Genomic DNA, 8,319 nt, shown 5'->3' with positions numbered 1-8,319 from the left:
ACTGGCCGCTGACACTGGCAGTATACAGAGAACGCTAAAGACTTCAAGTGCTGGATGTAGGACACCGTTTCATCATTAACTGTCTGCAGAAGATACCGACATGGCACCACCTGAGGGTATATAGCCAAAAGTAAACAACCCGGCCGAACAGAGAAAATATATACAAATATATATATATATATATATACTCCAGCACCCTAGGGGGACCAGCACCGGGTGACCGGTTTGGCTTACCGACCGCCCAAAGCGGAGTGTGTGTCCACCAGATTCCCTGCCTTAGGTCTCCCAGAGCTGCAGAGCTCGTTCCTGAAATCCTCCACCGGCAGAATGTGTGTAAAAATGGCTGCCGGAGCTCTCAGGGGAGGAGGGAGCCGTGGGCGGCGACTAGTAAAGTGCGGGAATCTGGGGCCCCACAGTGATCAGTGAGGGGGGGGGAGGAAACCTAAAGTATGCTCCAGCCCTCACTGCCGACGTCAGGTCGACCGTCCCGCCCTTACCCCTGACTGGCAGGCCCGGGGGCGGGAGTTATGGTACTAGGCCGCAATGAAGCCGGGGACTAAATTTAATACCGCGGCCACAAACAGGCTCGGTCGGCGCGGAAGTCCCGGTCTTCACAAACCAGCAGCTGCTGCAGCGTCGGTGAAACAAGCGCTCCATGCACAGTCCCCATGGGGACACAGAGTACCTTTAGATGCAGGGCCCTGTCCCTGAGGATACATATACTCGTGTCCGGCAAATTCCCACAGGGGCTGCGGAGGGAGCCCGGTCCCAGTGAATGGATGACCGGTCAGGATCCCACTTCTCCCAGAGCCTCTAAGGGATGGTGAAGGAAAACGGCATGTGGCTCCAGCCTCTGTACCCGCAATGGGTACCTCAACCTTAACAGCACCGCCGACGTAGTGGGGTGAGAAGGGAGCATGCCGGGGGCCCTCTTTTCTTCCATCCGATAAAATCAGCAGCTGCTGCTGACTAAAATGGGAATGCATGAGTGGATGTGTGCCTCCTTCCACACAAAGCATAAAACTGAGGAGCCCGTGATGCACGGGAGGGTGTATAGGCAGAGGGGAGGGGTTACACTTTTCAGTGTAATACTTTGTGTGGCCTCCGGAGGCAGAAGCTATACACCCAATTGTCTGGGTCTCCCAATGGAGCGACAAAGAAAAAAGGAATTGACTGGTGAGCTTGGGAACTCAAAAAGGCCTGGGCGTCCACGGATGACAACAGTGGTGGATGATCGCCGCATACTTTCTTTGGTGAAGAAGAACCCGTTCACAACATCAACTGAAGTCCAGAACACTGTCAGTGAAGTAGGTGTATCTGTCTCTAAGTCAACAGTAAAGAGAAGACTCCATGAAAGTAAATACAAAGGGTTCACATCTAGATGCAAACCATTCATCAATTCCAAAAATAGACAGGCCAGAGTTAAATTTGACATAACAGCAGACAAGAGTAGCCGGATGAATTCTGAAGTGTACAGGGATATACTTTCAGCCCAGATTCAGCCAAATGCCGCAAAGTTGATCGGACGGCGCTTCATGGTACAGATGGACAATGACCCCAAGCATACAGCCAAAGCTACCCAGGAGTTCATGAGTGCAAAAAAGTGGAACATTCTGCAATGGCCAAGTCAATCACCAGATCTTAACCCAATTGAGCATGCATTTCACTTGCTCAAATCCAGACTTAAGACGGAAAGACCCACAAACAAGCAAGACCTGAAGGCTGCGGTTGTAAAGGCCTGGCAAAGCATTAAGGAGGAAGAAACCCAGCGTTTGGTGATGTCCATGGGTTCCAGACTTAAGGCAGTGATTGCCTCCAAAGGATTCGCAACAAAATATTGAAAATAAAAATATTTTGTTTGGGTTTGGTTTATTTGTCCAATTACTTTTGACCTCCTAAAATGTGGAGTGTTTGTAAAGAAATGTGTACAATTCCTACAATTTCTATCAGATATTTTTGTTCAAACCTTCAAATTAAACGTTACAATCTGCACTTGAATTCTGTTGTAGAGGTTTCATTTCAAATCCAATGTGGTGGCATGCAGAGCCCAACTCGCGAAAATTGTGTCACTGTCCAAATATTTCTGGACCTAACTGTATTTTGATCAAAATTATGTAAACCAGCAACAGTATGTGGACATCCCTCCAAATTATCGAGGTCTGGTAATTAAGATATTTATTAATTTATTTTGCTTGCTTATATAGCACCATCATAGGCCACAATGCCTTACAGACATCATTACTCTCTGTTGGGGCTCAATCTAAATTCTCTATCAGTATGTCTTTGGAGTGTGGGAGGAAACCCATGCAAACACAGGGAGAACATACAAACTCCTTGCAGATGCTGTCCTTGGTAGGATTTCATCTGCAATGTTTGCATGTTCTCCCTGTGTTACATTTAGGTTTGCAGATCAACCCACAATAAACAAGTGCAAAACTAAAAAATCTCCAAAGACAGAATTTGATAGTGTGGGCAGTACTAAAGAGGGTAAAAACTTTCCACAGTTATATCAGGTCGCAGTGAGGGAAATGTCCTACCCTCTGTTGTGTCACTCATATAGCTCCAAAACGGCCTTCGAAAGGGACAGCAGCATAAAAGAAGGGAATTTTGTTACTTACCGTAAATTCCTTTTCTTCTAGCTCCTATTGGGAGACCCAGACGATTGGGTGTATAGTACTGCCTCCGGAGGCCACACAAAGCATTACACTAAAAAGTGTAAGGCCCCTCCCCTTCTGGCTATACACCCCCAGTGGGATCACTGGCTCACCAGTTTTAGTGCAAAAGCAAGAAGGAGGAAAGCCAATAACTGGTTTAAACAAATTCACTCCGAAGTAACATCGGAGAACTGAAAACCATTCAACATGAACAACATGTGTACCCGAAAAACAACCAAAAATCCCGAAGGACAACAGGGCGGGTGCTGGGTCTCCCAATAGGAGCTAGAAGAAAAGGAATTTACGGTAAGTAACAAAATTCCCTTCTTCGGCGCTCCATTGGGAGACCCAGACGATTGGGACGTCCAAAAGCTGTCCCTGGGTGGGTAAAGAAATACCTCCTGTTAGAGCTGCAAAGACAGCCCTCCCCTACGGGGAGGCAACTGCCGCCTGCAGGACTCTTCTACCTAGGCTGGCGTCCGCCGAAGCATAGGTATGCACCTGATAATGTTTGGTGAAAGTGTGCAGACACGACCAGGTAGCTGCCTGGCACACCTGTTGAGCCGTAGCCTGGTGTCGTAATGCCCAGGACGCACCTACGGCTCTGATAGAGTGGGCCTTCAGCCCTGATGGAACCGGAAGCCCCGCAGAACGGTAGGCTTCAAGAATTGGTTCCTTGATCCATCGAGCCAGGGTGGATTTTGCAGCCTGCGATCCCTTGCGCTGACCAGTGACAAGGACAAAGAGTGCATCCGAGCGGCGCAGGGGCGCCGTGCGGGAATGTAGATTCTGGGTGCTCTACACCAGATCCAACAATGCAAAGCCATTACATATCGATGAAATGGATAAAAGGAAGGTAAGGAGATATCCTGATTGTGATAAAAAGGGGATACCACCTTAGGGAGAAACTCTGGGATCGGACGCAGAACTACCTTATCTTGGTGAACACCAGGAAGGGAGCTTTGGATGACCGCGCTGCAAGTTCGGACACTCTCCGAAGAGACGTGACCGCTACCAGAAAGGCCACTTTCTGTGAAAGTCGAGAAAGTGAAAACATCCCTCAGAGGCTCGAAGGGCGGCTCCTGGAGAGCAATTAATACCCTGTGCAGATCCCATGGGTCTAACGGCCTCTTGTACGGAGGGACAATGTGATAACCCCCCTGCAGGAACGTGCGTACCTGAGGAAGTCGTACTAGGCGCTTCTGAAAGAATACCGACAGCGCTGCGACTTGTCCTTTAAGGGAGCCGAGCGACAAACCCTTTCCCAATCCAGATGCAGGAAGGGAGGAAAAAGGAGACAATGCAAATGGCCAGGGAGACACTCCCGAAGCAGAGCACCAAGATAAGAATAACTTCCACGTCTAGTGGTAGATCTTGGCAGACGTCGGCTTCCTAGCCCGTCTCATGGTGGCAATGACGTCTTGAGATAATCCTGAAGACGCTAGGATCTCGGACTTGATGGCCATACAGTCAGGATCAGGGCCGTAGAATTCAGTGGAAAAAACGGCCCTTGGGACAGTAAGTCTGGCCGGTCTGAGAGTGCCCACGGTTGGCCGACCGTGAGATGCCACAGATCCGTGAACCACGACCTCCTCGGCCAGTCTGGGACGACGAGGATGGCGCGGCGGCAAGCGGAGCTGAGCTTGCGTAGCACTCTGGGCAACAGTGCCAGAGGTGGAAACACATAGGGTAGCTGGAACTGCGACCAATCCTGAACTAGGGCGCCTGCCGCCAGAGCTCTTTGCTCGTGAGACCGCGCCATGAAAATCGGGACCTTGTTGTTGTGCCGAGACGCCATTAGGTCGACGTCCGGCATCCCCCAGCGGCTACAGATTTCCTGACACCATTCTGGGTGCAGAGAACGTTCCCCTGCGTCCATGCCCAGGCGACTGAGGAAGTCTGCTTCCCAATTTTCTACGCCCGGGATGTGAACTGCGGATATGGTGGATGCTCTGTCTCCCACCCACGTCAGAATCCGCTGGATTGCCTGGTAGGCTTGGCGATGCGTGTTCCGCCTTGGTGGGCGATGTCTGCCACCGCTGTGGAATTGTCCGACTGAATTCGGATCTGTTTTCCTTCCAGCCACTGCTGGAAGGCTTGCAGGGCAAGATACACTGCCCAGATTTCCAGAACATTGATCTGAAGGATGGACTCCTCTGAAGAGAGTCCTTGACCGTCTGAGAAGGGAAACGTTCCTGTCTAGGGACGTCGACTCCCCAACCCATTGGCAAAGCATGTCCCATTGAAGTGGACGCAGATGAAACTGCGCGAAAGTGACTGCCTCTGTATGAGGCGTCTTAAGGGGTGTGACTGGCCTTGAAGGAGAGACTGCACCCCCGTCTGTAGTGAACGCTGCTTGTCCAGCGGAAGCTTCACTATCGCTGAGGGAGTGTGAAACTCCATGCCCAGATATGTCAGCGATTGGGTCGGTGCCCGATGTAACCTTGAAAAGTTGATGATCCACCCGAAACTCTGGAGAGTCTCCAGCGCCCCGTTCAGGCTGTGTTGGCATGCCTCTTGAGAGGGTGCCTTGACAAGTGGATCATCCCAGTAAGGATCACAGAGTGACCCTGAGAGTGCAGGACTGCTCCCACTGCTGCCCTGAACTTGGTGAAAACCCGTAGGGCTGTCGCCAGACCGAAGGGCAGGGCTACGCACTGAAGATGCTCGTCTTCAATAACGAGACGTAGCAAACGCTGGTGCTCTGGAGCAATCGGCACATGGAGATAAGCATCCTGATATCTATTGATGCTAGGAAATCTCCTTGAGACATTGAGGCAATGACGGAGCGGAGGGTTACATCCGGAACCGCCTGGCCTTCACGTGCTTGGAGAGCAGTTTTAGGTCCAGAACGGAACGGAAAGAGCCACCCTTTTTTTGGCACCCCAATCAGATTGGAGGAAAAAACCGTGTCTTGTTCCTGAAGAGGAACAGGGATTACCACTCCTTCTGCCTGCAGAAGAGCATCGGCTCGGTGGGGGGGGGGGGGGAAGTTCTGAAGAATCGAGCCGGAGGACGAGAACAGAGCTCTATCCTGTACACGTGAGACACAATGTCTCTCACCCACCGGTCTGTGACCTGCTGCAGCTAAATGTCGCCAAGCGGGAGAGCCACCAACCGCGGATGCGGAGAGAGAGAGCTGAAGTCATGAGGAGACCGCCTTGGTAGCGGTTCCTCCTGCAGCCTTCCTTGGGCGTGATTGAGCCCGGCCGGAATTTGAGCCCCTCTGAGCCTTTTGAGCCCTTTTGGACGAGGACAATTGGGACCTGCCCGAGCCTGGGAAGGACCGAAACCTCGACTGTCCCCCCAGGACCGCATTACTAGGGTAAGTCGCAATGCAGACATTGCGAGGTTAAGGACACCACCTGCGGCACAGATGTACATGTGCTCAAGACCAGCTGCGCAAGACCAGCTGAAATAGCTTAGAGTGCCCATACGGCTGCGAATGCCGGAGCAACCGACACGCTGATAGCTTCACAGACAGATTTCAACCAGAGGTCCATCTGTCTGTCAATGGCATCCTTAAGTGACGTCCCATCTCCACTGCAACTATGGATCTAGCCGCAAGCCTGGAGATTGGGGGATCCACCTTTGGACCCTGGGTCCAGCACTTTACCACGTCAGGGGGAAGGGATAACGTGTATCCTTAATACGTTTGGAGAAAACGCTTATCTGGTAAGCGTGGTGTTTCTGAACTGCTTCTCTGAAGTCAGCGTGGCCCGAAAAATACTCAATATACGCATGAGATACTGAAAAAGGATTACTCATGCTGTAAAGCTGACTCCTCCACTGGGGGAGCTGAGGGAGCAATATCCAACATTCCATTGATGGACGCTATAAGATCATTCACTATGGCGTCACCATCCGGTGTATCCGGATTGAGAGCGGTGTCAGGACCAAAGCCCTGATCAGCTACGTCTGCCTCATCATACAGAGAGTCCTCCCGCTGGGACCTTGACCAGTGATGAAGCCGAGTGCCGCACCCAGCGAGCTAGCTTAGGCTGTCTGGGACTGCCGTCCGTGTCAGAGCCTTCACCCTGGAATGCCTGGGACCCCCCCGGAGCACTGATTATGTTCCAAATGAGGGTGGCCAGGGAGCATTAATCAAGATTGCCCATGGCCTGTCTGGACTGCAAAGTCTCTATCCCATGACAATCTATCAGCCGAAACTGCAACTCCGTCCCTGTCCCTGGACAGGGTTCACAGGTGGTTCCTTTGGCCACCTCTAGTAGAGACCCCGGCTGACCAAGTGCTACAGGGGAGCATTGCACACAATGGGGGTCAGTGGAACCTGCCGGTGGAACAGTATCACATGCAGGAAAAGCAGCATAGAAAGCCTGTGTTGCTTTTTTGCTGCTGTATTCTAGCCATCTATGCAATGTATGGCATACAAGCATAAACACTTCAGCACATGCAATACAAGCAGCACAGAAAGCCTGTGCCTTGGCACCTTTGCTTTTTTGCTGCTGTTGTCCAGCCATCTAGGAGAATATAGCCAAGAGTAGCGACCGTACAGTGCAATGTATAGCATACAAGCATAAGTACAAATGAACACTTCAGCACATGCAATACAAGCAGCCTATAAAGCCTGTGCCTTGGCGCCCATGCTTTTTTGCTGCTGTTGTCCAGCCCTCTAGGAGAATATAGCCAAGAGTAGTGACCGTACAGTGCAATGTATAGCATACAAGCATAAGTACAAATGAACACTTCAGCGCATGCAATACAAGCAGCCTAGAAAAACTGTGCCTTAGCACCCTTGCTTTTTTGCTGCTGTTATCTCGCCATCTAGGAGGGCATATAGCCAAAGATAGCGACCGTACAGTGCAGTGTATGGCATACAAGCATAAAATACAAATGGACACTTCGGTATTTAGTGGGGTCAGCACTTCAGGTGCTGCTTACCGCCCGCCTATAACGCGGGTGTGTGGTCGCCAGAGCCCTGTGACTGGTTGCCCAGAGCATGTCTCCGTTCCCCAGCTCGGACTGCGTGCAGGAATGGCTGCCGGCGTCCTTCTCCAGCTCGTGTGACGAGGGGCGGGCCGTGGGCGTGCCCCAGACAAGAGCGGGAAACTGGCGTCCCACTGTGTCCAGTGAAGGGGGCTGGAGAATGCAAAGCAGACTCCAGCCCTCGGCGCTGACTGTGTGTACAGCGTCCCGCCTCACCCCTGACTGGCAGGGCTGGAGGCGGGAACGAAACGAAAACTAGGCCGCAAAGCCGGGGACTCGAGTAATAAGCGCGGCCGTCCATGTGCACGGCCAGCGCGGAAGTCCCCGGCGCACCATAAGTCCCAGCCGCGCCACAATGTAAAAAACACCCAGCAGCGGCCGGCGCGGCAGTTCTCAATACATAAAGTCACCCAGCAAAGCTGTAGTGAATAATAGCACGAGCGCTCCGCGCTGTTGCCCCCGGCGCACTAACACTCCCAGCAATGCTGGTGTGTGTGTGCGCGCTTGCCCGGGGACACAGAGTACCTTAATGTAGCAGGGCCTGTCCCTGACGATACTCAGCTCCATATCCAGCAGGTTCTCTGGGTCTGTGGATGGAGCCCGGTCTCAGTGCCTGGAGACCTGTAAGATCCCACTTCGCCCAGAGCCCTGAGGGGGGATGGGGAAGGAAAACAGCATGTGGGCTCCAGCCTCCGTACCCGCAATGGGTACCTCAACC

The sequence above is a fragment of the Anomaloglossus baeobatrachus genome, chromosome 1 (genome assembly GCF_048569485.1).
Source record: "Anomaloglossus baeobatrachus isolate aAnoBae1 chromosome 1, aAnoBae1.hap1, whole genome shotgun sequence".
Taxonomy (NCBI): domain Eukaryota; kingdom Metazoa; phylum Chordata; class Amphibia; order Anura; family Aromobatidae; genus Anomaloglossus; species Anomaloglossus baeobatrachus.
Note: the sequence above shows the minus strand (reverse complement) of the source record.